The sequence below is a fragment of the Pavona decussata genome, unplaced genomic scaffold, assembly GCF_977016875.1.
Source record: "Pavona decussata unplaced genomic scaffold, jaPavDecu1.1 SCAFFOLD_190, whole genome shotgun sequence".
NCBI lineage: Eukaryota > Metazoa > Cnidaria > Anthozoa > Scleractinia > Agariciidae > Pavona > Pavona decussata.
Genome location: NW_028145599.1, coordinates 1862911 through 1878068, shown reverse-complemented (window position 1 = coordinate 1878068; position 15158 = coordinate 1862911). Strand labels below are relative to the sequence as shown.

The 15158-nt window shown below is 36.9% G+C and overlaps 2 long non-coding RNA genes across 2 annotated transcripts; one reads left to right on the top strand and one right to left on the bottom strand.

Annotated features, from left to right (window-relative positions):
• The first annotated feature begins 2776 nt into the window (after nucleotides 1–2776).
• Nucleotides 2777–4815, top strand: LOC146462305 (uncharacterized). Its single transcript, XR_014857207.1, has 2 exons — nucleotides 2777–3130; nucleotides 4211–4815. It is a non-coding gene; the product is annotated as an uncharacterized LOC146462305 (long non-coding RNA).
• Nucleotides 4816–4969: 154 nt separating this feature from the next.
• Nucleotides 4970–9230, bottom strand: LOC146462304 (uncharacterized). Its single transcript, XR_014857173.1, has 2 exons — nucleotides 8894–9230; nucleotides 4970–6332 (listed from the first exon to the last, which is right to left on the bottom strand). It is a non-coding gene; the product is annotated as an uncharacterized LOC146462304 (long non-coding RNA).
• Between the last annotated feature and the right edge of the window lie 5928 nt (nucleotides 9231–15158).

The window sequence follows — 15158 nt, the reverse complement described above, 5'->3', positions numbered from 1 at the left end:
TACATCAAAGTTATCTTTTGTAGCCTGATAAGAAACACATGCAACTATTTCACGTGTTCATTTCTGCACGAGATCGTCAACTCACGTGTCCTTAAACAACTGACTGTGCAGCATGAAATTTTAATTGTTTTTAACTTTTGCGGGAATCTGATTCTGCAAACTGACGATTTCTAGGAATTTGCCGGCATCACGTTTTTGGAATTTGCGCTTTAGACTCAATGTTTTCTGAAAGGATCCAGCTTTTTGGGGATACACATTGAGTAATGAGCTTACGAAAGACAATAGCTTGATTTGAAAAACACAGAACTTATGTTTAAATAACCTGAAGTCGTCTTTATTTAATTTGAACTCAACACACTCAACAGCACACGACTTTTTTTGAGCTTCGCCATTTCAGTCAGGAGATAGATCGCTAGAATAGGTGCCATTTATATGGGAAATTCGAAACTTTGGCAGCACAAATATTGCACTGCAAATCCATCATCCGAGCTTCCACAATTGTTGCACGGCATCTTTTGTACAAGATTGCCGCGCTAAAAGTCTTCGTTTCAATCATCGCAAATAGAAACGACATTATTTTTTCGCTAAAATTCCCTTCTGCGAATCGTCAATATATAATGTATTGGCTAAAATAAGAGCAAAATTGATTTTATTGCTTTACTCACTCATTGTGTTTCAAACCTCAGTTGACATGATCAAATGTTGAGAATTCATGGAACAAATGTCCATGGCAAGAAAAGCGTTGTACAACCAGGGTTATACCCTTACACTTTCTGGTTTATCCCGGTTCTTAAACCAGACTTACCAGGTTTGAACAGTATGCGCAAAAATCCTGGTACTAACCAGGGTTACAAAATCCCAGAATCAGGGTTACCAGACTTGAACCCTAGGGAAAAAAACCTGGTTAACCCCGGTATTGCAAGTACGTTTGGTATAACCAACCCCATTTAGTCCAATAACTAAGGATTCGTTAATAACCAGGGCGATCAGGGTTTAACCAGAATCCACAAGTCTACAAGTCTGTTAAGATCAAATTGCTTAGCAAAGACCTTTTCGCACCTTTCCCTGCAAAATTTCACTCTACGTTAAGCCTAGGGATATTTACAGAGTAATAAATTTTTGTAACAAAAATTTTATTTTTTTCCGCACGGCCAAATTGCACGCGCGGAAACATTACTTGGTAGCCACATTTTCTTCATTGTACGCATTTCAAACGTTACACAAATACATTAATAGTTTCCACAGGAGAAATATTTGAAAGAGAGCGTAATTTTTTTATCCACAAGTGTTTTATGGTCTCGATCGTCAACGGAATTCAGCAATGTGATCTCGCACGATCAACAAGAACAGCTTATGGTTCAAAACATTTTCTGCTGACGCGTAAAAAGAGTGCTTTATATGCACTTAAGATATATATAACTCAAGACAGGATGAAGAATATGAAACGGTATTACATGTTATACAATAAGAAGAGTAGCATGTATATAAATGCTATTAAAAAGGAATTGTGGAGCTCCGCTTTTAGGCTTGGCTAAATATATATATATATATATGATGAAATTGTTCCACACCTTTATATAACAAAGAGTGGTGCGAAAAATAAATGCACGAGAAAGGAGAGGAGGCAAGTTAACGCCTTTTTTGTTTGTTTGTTTGTTTTTTGTTTTGTTTTTTTCGCTTCTAAGGATAGCTCATCAGGCTACAGTAGTATCTTCAACTCTCGTGCCCACACGAGATATCTTGAACTGGTCCTCTGGAAAAATGAAGAAACTAGTATAGTTTTGTTTCCCCGTCACGGTTGCTGGTAAAAGCCATTCTCATCATTCCAACAAAACCTCTAATAGTCCATTTTACAGTTGTCTGTTGTAATGCAAACCTCAGTGCTTTTGATATGGAAATCTCGTCGTTCTTACATCAAATGGTTCGCATTTCATATGAAAAGCACTGAGGTTTGTATCAAAACTAAGCCAACTCCAGCCTCGCTTTCACTCAAAGTCAGGTCACTAAGCACACAACTTGTTAAATAGACTACTATCTTTCCTTCACCTTTAAATTTTAGCTAACGAAGTAGCTGTTTCTTTCTATGGCTGTTCAATGACACCACTTTAACAGCCTCAACGAGTTGCTTAGTGCGCACTGTTTGTTTCCGTTTAATTCGTCGTCACGTTTACTCCGATCATTAACAGACACAAACACAATTTAAAAAGCTGTTGGAGGTACAGACAGATGTGTTGCAAGTTATTGGGAAAAAGCAAGATTATTTAAGGTTGTGTAAAGTGCACTTGCAGCGTCCAAATTCAAGACTGATTGAGGTACATTAATTTGTTTTAATTATGTATATTTTGGTACATAGTTTTTTACCTCCTAAAATTCGGGGGGGAGGGGGCTTGAGCCCCCCTGCCCCTCCCCCTGCTTCGGGCCTGCTATCCGGCTAACTCGAACTCGGCTAATTGGCTCCATAGTGACCCATAGTGGCAGTTATTATAGCGTAAATTCTATGTACGTATTCGGACTACTTATTCAGTTGTTTTTTATGATGAAAACGAGAATGTGCAAACTTTAAGGCTTAAAATTCACCCCTTCCTTTATTTTCTGGCAATCAGAATGTAAAAAAGCTCAAAGGTCGAACGTTTCCTGGAAAGCTGTTGCGTGTTATCGTTCATGGTTTATGCTTTTTAGCTGACGTCTCTTCAATCGAGTGCCAGTATAAAGAGAAATCACCCCACTTGCCTTTAGCATACTGCTGGCCCTCATGATCATAATGTCTCAGAAGGTTGAGAAAAGATAACATCGGCCTAAGGGAGGTGACGTCATCAGGTTATTCTTCGGAGCAGCCACGAACCGAGATCCGATTATACCGGAAATTGACCTGCATTCACTCTCTTTCAGTAGTAATGGCGGACGACGTCGGGGAAATAAAGACTTCGAACGTTTGTTAGGATTCGTTATGGTAGAATACAGAGTTCTTTCCACTTTCGTTTCTCGTTTTCTGAACACTGACCTCAAGGATTTTACGTTCGATTTGTGGAAGAAACGTGGAACTATGAAAACAGTCAAGATTTGCTCAGGTAACATCGACCTACGGGAGGTTAACATCGGCCTACGGGAGGTTAACATCGACCTAAGGGAGGTACGTTTTATAGCACCACGTTTGTATCGTATGTGTTATACTGGCACAATCGTACACATGGAAAGCTTATTTGCAAGCATTAAAACTTACAATCTTGCAGGAGCTTTTCTAATCATTGACCTGAGTGTCATTTCACTACTTTTATTACCAACTCATAACATCCGCCTACAGGAGGTTAACATCTATCTAAGGGAGGTACAGTGGCTTACAGTGTATATTTTTATTTATAACTTGTGTATTATAAAAGTCAATTCATAGACATAGAAGCTTACTCTCTAGCAAGGAAACTTGGGATCATAAGGAGCTTTTCTATCATTGACTTGAATTTCATAAATATTTTCATTTTTACCAACTCATAACATCCGCCTATGGGAGGTAAACATCTACCTAAGGGAGGTTATGGTATTATGATAAGGAAGGATGGACTTGAAGAAAGCTTACGAATCTTAAGGGGCTTTTGCATTTCGTGTACATGCCGTTTTAGAATAAATTTATTTATAAAGAATTATTATAAATTATTATTATTATTATTATTATTATTATTATTATTATTATTATTATTATTATTATTATTTAAAAAGCCTTTTAATCTCACTAGAATGAGATTAATGAGAGTTTTCTCATTTTTTTATTTACACTCATAACATGGAACATAATATATTATTATCAATATTATTTTTTGGCAACACACTGACCTATGCTGGGCCATTTATATTCATCTAATGAAACAATTTTACGGCCATAAAGATTTGCTGTGAGAGGTGTTATGGGTTTAAATAGAAAAAATGCAGGTGCATTAAAATAGCATAATAGCTGTTATGATGATTGTTATGGCAATTGTTTTCTTGTTGTTGTCGTTGTTTTTTCTTAGTTGACCCCATCAACCTGTAATTTCCACATTAAATTTTGCTAGAAGTGACTGTTTATGACTGTTGAAATGATAGATCATTTTTAAAAATATAACCCTCAATATGTCAGAATTTATTTTAATTTAATTTGTGATCATTTACAAGAGGTTTGACTGTTTGACTGCTTACTACAGTACATTAACAATATTGCTTTTCTTTTATTTCTTTTCAGAATTCAATACTTAAACTGTGCAGACCGCTGAAGAAACTGCTGCTTCAAAGACACCTATGACTCATCAATTCTTCAAAAGACATTGTGTACAACAGATGTTGTTGAACTGTTATTGTCAAGCTTGACCTCTCGTCCTGTGGCAAAATTATGTAAATTTGATATTCAAGTTTGTAGGGTTAATTGACGGAGGATCTCCCATATAATGATGGATTGGATGCAAATGGTCATAATTTTGTTCCTCTCTGGCAGGAAATTGTGTAGATTGGTATATATGTACCACTTAGAGTACAAAGATACAAAATGACCAACATTTTTAAGTAATGTTTAATTGGAAGAAAGATTCTTAGTCCTTTCTAGAACTTAAGGACGGTGCCTACTATTGTTACTGCGCATACGTTCTGTGCATCTGGAGATACTCGGGTTTCCTATGGGTGGTGCCTACTATAACAGGGATATTTTTGCGCACTTTAAAACTATGCGGAGAAAGCAGAACTTAGCAAGTGATTTTGGTTTCCAAAAAGAAAATTGGGGGGAAATCATCGATTTTTCAGAGATAATAAAGCTTCAATTTGGAAAAAAGCGCCCTACATTGCTTTGTATTTTGCTGCTTTTTAGAGTAATTGTTGCTTGGTTATCTCTAAAAAATGCGTGGTTACCCCCAATTTCCTTAAATTTGGCTTTCAATACCCGCTACCTGCTTTTCCTGCATAGTGATAAACCGTGCAAAAATACTTTGCTATTAGTAGGCACCGTCCTTAAGCTGTTGTGAAAAGAAATCCCAAAAATATAACTGAGGGTCTTTCTTCTACTTAATCTTTCACCTGATATTGAAATGTATCTTTCAAATATCTATATTCAATTACAGTTATGGTTGCTAACCTTTATGGCTATTGAGTCAAAAAGATATGACATAAAGAGCTATTATTTTGTAAGTCAACAAATCAGTACCTCAAGTAAAGGTCAAAATGAAATTGAGCCATGCCATGAACCTTTGAGTGTGCTTTTCAAAAGATCCAAATGACCACCCCTAAATGTTTTCATTTTCATGTTTTAAGCTCATGACGTGTCATTTGTTATCAAGTAAGCTCTATGCTTCTAAATACGGGTGGAACGTTGTCATGAGTTGGAGATCAAGTCAAATTTGAACAAAAAATAAATGCCTTCCCCCCCCCCCCCCCCCCTCCCACATGGCATTTGACCATGTACCATGCCTGGGAAGGAGGGAATTGAATTTGGCTGGGGTAGAGAAATTGAACTGAATTTACACTGTACCTTTGGCATTGGAGAATTTGGACTTTTCTCTTTTTTTTTTCTTCTGTTTGAATACAATAATTATTGAACAACTGAGACAATATAATATATAATGCTCTTTATTCATAATGATAGTACAAGAGAGTGCATGGTAATAAGTAATACCTGTAAATCAATATTGAGATGCCGAAGCCGGGGGCTTATATGGCACAATTAATGCAGGAGATTGGTCAAAATGGTGAGGTTACTTTACAGTTTACAAATAAATAAATAGATAAATATTAATGTTAATAATAGTGGTGATAATAATAATAATAATAATAATAATAATAATAACTTAAATGAAAAAAAATTAAATAAATAACAAATAAAATATTAAATTAAGCTAAGCCGTGTATATGAGAGTTCAAAAGGACATGAATTCACAATTTGATTGGAAGTAATCTCTAAGTTTTTGTCTACAATTCCAGATAGTAAGCGAATTACCTAAATCAAGAGGGTTGTCATTCCAAATTTGAGGGCCTTGTGCATGAAGTGCAAAAGCCCCTTAAAATTCATAAGTTTTCTTCAAGTCAATTCTTCCCTATTATAATACATACTTGCATGGTGCTATAAACATCATGACCTCCCTCAGGTAGATGTTTACATGTACCTCCTGTATACGTAGGTGGAATTGTTATCACTTGGTAAAAATAAAATGAAATTCAAGTCAATGATAAAAAAGCTCCTTATGATCCCAAGTTTCCCTGCTGAAGAGTAAGCTTCTATGCGCATGAATTGAGTACACAATATCTTTTGTGGAATGAATGAGTCATAGGTGTCTTTGAAGTAGCTGTTTCTTCAGCGGTCTGTGCAGTTTAAGTATTGCATTCTGAAAAGAAATAAAATAAAACCAATATTGTTAATGTACTGTAGTAAGCAATGAGAGAGTAATGTACAATCGTCTTTTAAGGTTTCTTAATAATCGTAACATTCTCTCTGACAATCAGTATGGTTTTCGCAAGCATCACTCCACCGCTAGTGCTTATGCTCTTACTTGTTTATATGACAAATTCTCTTCCGCCATTGACAATAAGGAATGCACAGTTGGTATTTTTATAGACTTGTCCAAGGCCTTTGACACCGTGTTGATCATAACGTTTTGATTTCAAAATTAGAGCATTATGGTGCTCGTGGCACTTCACTGAGAGGATTCGAAAGCTATCTAAGCAATAGACAACAATATGTGGAATTTAATGGTGTCAGTACGGAGTCTTGCGAAATTAAGTGCAGGGTGCCCCAGGGTTCTATACTAGGTCCCCTACTCTTTCTACTCTATATTTAAATGATCTGTGTAACGTGTCAAAGGTCGTGGATTTTATTCTTTTTGCAGATGATACAAACATATTTTTCTCCCACAAAGATTTTAACTTGCTCCCTGGAATCTTGAATTCTGAAATGCTTAAATTAACTCAATGGTGTCGAGCAAACAAGCTGTCCATTAACTTTAAAAAATCAAATTTTATGGTTTTTAGACCACCCCAAAGGAGGAAAACACTTGATATATCTATTCAAATTGACAACAATGCAATTGAACATGTGAAAGAGACAGTATTTTTAGGTGTTATCCTCGATGAGCATTTGTCATGGAAGCCTCACATTCTTAGTGTTTCTAGAAAAATATCAAAATCAATAGGTATTATTTATAAGTCTAGTTTTTGCCTTCCCAAACCCTCCTTACGCTCCTTGTACTATAGTCTAGTTTACCCTTACTTAATTTATTGTGTTTCTGTGTGGGGATCGACATATCAGTCTAATTTAAATCGGATTATTGTTCTGCAAAAGAAGATAATCAGAATAATATCTAAAGTTTCTTTTGATGCTCATACTGGTGTTCTTTTTAAAGAACAGGAGATTTTAAAATTCTCTGACATTTATTTATACCAAATAGGTAAATTTATGTATCTTTTTAAAAGAAGCTTACTTCCAAATTATTTTCGCGATATGTTTACTCTTGCAAGCCAGATACATTCTTATAATACAAGAAATTTCAACCTTTTCTATATACCTTATTGTCGAACTAATCTTTGAAAATTCTCAATTCGGTTTCAAGGTCCTACGCTTTTCAACTCACTTAGTCGTGAAATTCAAAACAGTGAAAGTATCAGTTTGGCAAAAGACTTAAAAAATTCCTTCTTTCTAAGTTAAATTGACTCTTTGTTGAGCTACACACCTTTTTCTTTTTTTTTTCTTTCTTTCTTTTTTTTTTTTCTTCTTTTAAAAAAAATTAATTGGAATTTTCATTCAGTACCATTAACTTCTATGGTTTATCCTATAGTTCCAGGACCCCTATAGTTAAATAAGCCTCAGGCTTCTATATAGGCTTCCTAGCCTTTAACACATTTCATCTTGTAAATAGTTTAGTAGGAATATTGTCTATCATCTTTAATGTATTTATGTTGTATTTTTTGGTTAATGGCAAATAAAAAATGAAGCAGTCAAACAGTCAAACCTCTTGTAAGTCAGATCACAAATCAAATTAAAATAAATTCTGACATATTAAGGGTTATATTTTTGAAAAATGATCTATCATTTCTACAGTCATAAACAGTCACTTCTAGCAAAATTTTATGTGGTAATTACAGGTTGATGGGGTCAACCAAGAAAAAAATGACAACAACAACAAGAGAACAATTTATTGCCTTTCACTGTATTCCATGTTATGAGTGTAAATAAAAAAATGAAAAAACTCTCATTTATCTCATTCTAGTGAGATAATTTAAAAGGCTTTTCAAATAATTATAATAATAATAATAATAATAATAATAATAATAATAATGATTATTATTATTATTATTATTATTATTATTATTATTATTTTCAAGTTTTTCAAAGAGCGGATTATTATTATTATTATTATTATTATTATTATTATTATTATTATTATTATTATTATTATTATTATTATTTATAAAGAAATTTATTCTAAAATGGCATGTACACAAAATGCAAGAGCCCCTTAAGATTCGTAAGCTTTCTTCAAGTCCATCCTTCCTTATTATAATACCATAACCTCCCTTAGGTAGATGTTTACCTCCTATAGGCAGATGTTATGAGTTGGTAAAAATGAAAATATTTATGAAATTCAAGTCAATGATAGAAAAGCTCCTTATGATCCCTGCTAGAGAGTAAGCTTCTATGCCTATGAATTGACTTTTATAATACAAAAGTTATAAAATGTACACTGTGAGCCACTGTACCTCCCTTAGGTAGATGTTAACCTCCTGTAGGTGGATGTCTTTGTGAGTTGGCAATAAATGAAATGACACTCAGGTCAATGATTAGAAAAGCTCCTGCAAGATTGTAAGTTTTAATGCTTGCAAATAAGCTTCCCATGTGTACGATTGTGCCAGTATAACACATACGATACAAACGTGGTGCTATAAAACGTACCTCCCTTAGGTCGATGTTAACCTCCCGTAGGCCGATGTTAACCTCCTTTAGGTCGATGTTAACCTCCCGTAGGTCGATTTTCATAGTTCCACGTTTCTTCCACAAATCGAACGTAAAATCCTTGAGGTCAGTGTTCAGACAACGAGAAACGAAAGTGGAAAGAACTCTGTATTCTACCATAACGAATCCTAACAAACGTTCGAAGTCTTTATTTCCACGACGTCGTCCGCCATTACTACTGAAAGAGAGTGAATGCAGGTCAATTTCCGGTATAATCGGATCTCGGTTCGTGGCTGCTCCGAAGAATAACCTGATGACGTCACCTCCCTTAGGCCGATGTTATCTTTTCTCAACCGTCTCAGAAGGGCTGCTTACACGCTAGGTAAAAAAAAATGGTACGGACCCGTTGAAAAGTGGTACGGTAAAACGGCCCTTATGGACCCAAAACAGCACGGGTATTTCTTTATAAAAATTATGGTTACCGTACCCCTTTTCAACTGGTCTATACCACTTTTTACCTGGCGTGTAAACCGCGGCCCTTCAGTACCAATTTCTTCCTGAAAATACTTAGGTTATACCCAGGAAGTACTTCAATTAAAAATAATGAACCAGTCCGCCGACCGGTTGGCTCAGTTGGTAGAGCACCGGGCTCCCGTGCGGGAGGTCGTGGGTTCAAACCCCGGCTGGGCCAACACTCAGGGTCTTTAAATAACTGAGGAGAAAGTGCTGCCTTTGTTATGACATTTTCAAATGGTTAGGCTTTCTAGTCTTCTCGGATAAGGACGATAAATCGTAGGTCCCGTCTCACAACCCTTGTGTTCGCAAGAGTGGGGGATGTAGTTCCCGGTGTTGTGGTCTGGCCCTCTATCTTTCACACTCATGCTTGGGTTAAGTGGGTGGGTAGGTGGATGAAATCTAAATATGGACCGATGCTGACGTACGATCTCACCCCATAGAACTGTAAGCCGCCATGAGACTTGGTGTTATGTGCGGTATTTCATTCATACAACAACAACAACAACAAACACTATTGACGCAATACTTTTTTCCACTAACTTCTACTGGCTTTAACATTAATTTCAGCTTTGACAATTATAATTTTTTTTTGCCAAATTTCACTTTACAGACAACTAAACAAATATATCATCAAGCGTCAAGCGTTCATTAAGTACTGTATTATATCACTCAAGCCTTGAGCCTGAATGCGATGAGCAGTAAACACGGTCGGATAAGAATATATAGTTTACCCGAGATTAAAAATGCAGCTGGCGCAGTAATTCATTTTTCGTGTTCGAATTTACTGGGATGCCGATGAACCATAATCAATGAAGAAGATTTTAGCTGGCGGAAAAAGGGCTGCTTTACCGAACATCTCTATCGGCGGAACTTTGACTTCTGATAAAAACTTGATTACTAATTCCTTCAACAAGTTTTTTACGTCTTCTGTAACCCGACTGTTGGAGTCTATGCCGCCTTGCTGTGGTTCCGGTGGCAGTCCCAGTCAATCAGTTCCTTCGCGCCTCTACCCTGATTTCAAGTTTGCTGATTTATCTGAAGCGTTTGCCAGTGAGATCACAACTGCGCAGATTAACACCTGGTAAAGCGGTAAGCGTTGATTGATTTTTTTTATTGATTCTGCGGACATTGTGGCCAAACCCGTAACTGCAATTATATACCACTTATTAACCGAGAGTGCGGTCACTACAGGGAAATCTCAGAAGGAGGCCTTGATGTATCGCGAGGTCAATACATCAAGGCCAAGGTCTGAGATTTCCCTGTAATGATCAAACGGACGAGGTTAATAAGTTATTTATTATATGGCCATTTTAGCGGTATTCTTGTAAAGAATACAATGAAAACGCCGGAAGTAATTATCCACATCCGCTTGCGCGCGTAAGAGGTCATTCGAGGTCGTGTTCACTGAACCGAAACGAACCTGGCGATGCGATCGAAACCACAAGACACAGTTTCTTTGACATGAGACAATTTTTGTCTTTATAGCGTCAAGATCTAGTGCAAATTTAACCACTTGAATTTCAAAACAACACACTGACCTGTGTTTACAAGTGTTACGCCGCAAAATGTAATACTAACGCAAAATGTAATAAGAATCGCCGCAAAATGTAATGCTAACGCAAAATGTAATAACATCGTCGCAAAATGTAATAAAGTATTCAACGCAAAATGTAAGAACGTTTCTGGGCATAATGTAATAACGCAAAATGTAATAACTCACGATTGACGTAAATGGTATTTTGAAATCAGAGTCATGATTCGGTGTACGTTCACCTAGGCATAAATTGAATAGCAGGTGTAAAGGTTTTATTCTCAACTCTTAAAAGTTTCAGATCGGGGGACTGGTGTTTTCTTACCGTATCTACTTATTGTTAACTGTTCGTGAGTGATAACTTTGCTCATGTTGTTTTGCTCACTCTTCGTGAGTCCTTTGGATAATAAGACTCGCTCTCGCTATGGCTCTCTTCGTCGCTCATACTAAAGAAGTATCTGTATGCTAGTTTTTTTTTTACCCAGTTATTAAAAATATAGTTGTACTTTGTCCATAGTTTTTTGGTGTTTTCGCCGACGCGCTCGTAGCTTTTACTCACAACTCAAAAGAGCCGTCGAGCTGAGAAAAATTCTCGTACGTGATTTGAAGAAAATCTTTCCCGCTCAGCAGCCAATCAGAGCGCGCGTTCTATTGTGGCCATATAATAATAACATCTCTTTGCAGTCAGGGGTAGTCCCCTTGGAATGGAAAGCCGCGCGCGTCATCCCCTTGTTCAAAAAAAAAAAAATCTGATGATATGGACAACTATCGTCCTATCTCTATTTTGCCCGCATTTTCTAAGGTGCTAGAAAGAGCAGTACACTATCAATTATATTCTTATCTTCAGTGCCACAAAGTTCTTAGCCCGTATCATGAATGCGGTTTCCGCAAATGCCACTCCACGGAATAAGCCGCTATCTGTTGCGCGGATACAATCCGAAAGAACATTGACCAAGGTCGGTTGACTGGTGCGGTTTTTATTGACTTGCGGAAAGCATTCGATACCGTCAACCACGAAGTGCTGCTGGATAAACTGTGGGGTCTTGGAGTGTTGGATGTTGAACATGAGTGGTTTAGAAACTACCTACAGAATTGTAGAATTTCAGGGTGTGTCTAGTGCTCCTGAACCTGTATCTGTTGGTGTCCCACAGGGGTCAACCTTGGGACCGCTGTTATTTATTCTCCACCTGAACGATCTTCCCAGCGCGGTGGTGGAGTGCAGTATTCTCATGTATGCTGACGATACCGTAGTATTTTTCGCAGCTCCTGAAGTATCTACTATCCAGGCTACCTTAGTGAAGGAACTACAAGCCATAGAGTGTTGGCTTCACTTAAATAGCTTATTTATTTACAAAACTAAGACTGAGGCAATGCTGTTTGGGACTTCACACAAACTTGCTAAGATAAGTCAGTTCTCGATCACCATCGGTGGGCCTACAATAAAGCGCGTAACTGAGTTTAAATATTTGGGTGTTATCTTCGATGAACACCTCAGTTGGAACGAACATGCTAAAGCTATTGTTTCTAAGGCTGGTAGACGGGTGGGTATGCTCGGCCGTGTTCGCCGTTTTATCCCTATACATAGTGCAAATGCCAGTTATATTTTAATGATTAGACCAATATTAGAATATTGTGCTGGTGTCTGGGCTTGTTGTGGAGAAGTTAACAGCGGAACTTTAGAAGCGTTACAAAGGCGCGTTGGAAAGATTGTATCAAAGATATCTAGTAGTGACACTGCAATGGAAGCCTTAAAATGGCCAAGTCTTAGGACCCGGCGTGATGATCTCATCCTTAAGCTTGTGTGGAAATGCATTGATGGTCGCTGCCCTCAGTATTTTAATAACTATTTTGTTTTAAATAAGCACATATGTACTCGCTCAACTCGGCAGAACAATCTTTTACATTTGCCTGCAATAAGAATGGAAACAGCCAGGAGATCCTCCTTCTATTACCATGGAAGTACAATTTTTAATAATCACTGTCTTGAATGTAAATAAATTTAGGCTCTGTATATTTTATGTCTTTTTTGTATATCTCCTTTTATTGTGTATTCTGTGTTAGGTAATGACCTCAGGGCTTCTATTGATAGCAGAGATGCTTTGTAAGCTCCCTGAAGGGACTACCCTGAGGTCTTACCTATTTATTTTGAGGCTTTAAAATAAAGGTGTCAATCAATCAATCAATCAATCAATCCCGCGTAGATTGAGCTATTTTGCTTGTCTTTTCGGTAGCTTATATTTCTTCTTTGAAACGTTTCGAGTTATTTACAACTTTTAAGTCTGTGGAGATGTTTCGTTGAGATTTAGGCGTGGAAAATTTGGATTTACCAGTCGTTTGGAGTTAATTCCTTACAAAGCGTGACCGTGCTAGTAAGCACAAGTCCTAATAACAACTAAGGTTAGCTTAGAAACGCGTAATTCTACTGCAAATGTACCACTAGACTTGAAAAGTTTAGTAAATCATGTTTCTTTTGATATAAAATTTGTTGAGATTTGAGTCGTTTTTAAGGATTAATTACGGCGTGGTAAATCGCTTTTAAAGTTTTGTTTACTATCCCGTGTGGGGACGTTCGAGGGTGAAAATTAACAACAACAACGAAAAAATCTACAACTAGAATATCCTCCCAGTCAACAATCATGTTACAAAATAAGCAGAAAGGAACAACACAATTAACGACATAATCAGAAGTTAAGGCCCGTTTAAACTGTTTCAACATTTGACCAACATACGTTCAACAAAGTTGAACGTATGTTGGGCAAATGTTGTCATGAACTGAGTGTTCAAAGGGGTTCAACGCCATTCAATATTTTTAAGAGCAAAGAAAATGTTGAATTGATGTTGAATGAAAGTTTAAACCGATTTAAACTTGATTCAACAACACTTTACACTTTCAACAACGTTTAACTTCCTGATGTTCAAACCCCCCCGTCATTTGGTTCAACTGACCGGCTGTGTTGAACGCATGCTGAAGCAAATGTTGAAATTGTTTAAACGGGCCTTAAAGGGGAAGTCTCATAGGGTTTATGACCTGTTTGATCAAAACTGATGAAGTAAGACCTTCACATAGTTACAAAACAATTTTAGAACAACAAGAGGAAAGCCGATCAACTCAATTCTTGAAAAGAGCATGATCTGTACCTAAGTTTTATACCTAGGTAATACCTTTATGTTATGATTGACGAGTCTTTAAGCTGGAAACACCACATCTCTTTTGTCTGTTCCCGTATATCTCGAAACACTGGAATAATATCGAAATTAACGTATTACCTCTCAATTAAACAACTAAGACAAATATACTATAATCTAATCTATCCTTACATTTCTTATGGCATATTAGCTTGAGGAGGTGTATACAAAACACATATAACAAAAATTCAGGTGAAACAAAATCATAATGTAAGATTAAATTTTTGCCAAATCATTTGGCAGTGAAACAGAGAAAGCCAACCTCCCCTGTGCATGTCTCATGGTCTTCGTGTCCTTTCCCCTATGTTTACGAAACACTCTGTATAACAAAATCTTCTGAATAAACTCTCACTGACAGTCGTTTTTAGTTTCTCTACCTTAGTTTGAACCGTAAAATAAAATAAATCAGTTTATTTAAGTGTCAATGTCGTCAGCGCAGAGCACTAATTGGGGACACTTTTCAAATCGAATTGGAATTTATAGAATTTAATATACCATATAGAATTTATGTACCATAGCAATTTCTATCCATTTAACGACTGTTTGCTTGTTTTAAACCACTCAGCCCAACTCAAGAAAAACAGATTTGATATACACTCTAATTGACTGCGGGTAGTGAGTTATTGAAATTATTTACCATGTTTTGATGATATCTTGGTTCTGATAAAACTGTTATCTCTCACATAGAAACCTGAAACGGGTTAATACACTGAAAGAGACCACAGTCGGCAGCCACCTTTGTTGGTAATGCATCAGTCAATTTCAGCTGTGCCCATTCCCCCCCCCCCCCCCCCCGGCAATAGTGGGACATTTTCCCACACTGTCCATCCCGGGGGTCGGGCATTAGCCTTCTACCTAATTACCCCGGCGCATTTGACCATCTCACTTTTTTCACCCTACAGCATTACAAATTCATCGGCAAATACAGTAAGTTTCTTATTGAATGCGTCCAGTTATTACATAAAATGGGACGCTAGAGCTGTAGAATGACCTATTTTTGCACTAACTGCGGGAAACAAGACCCAGCTAGGA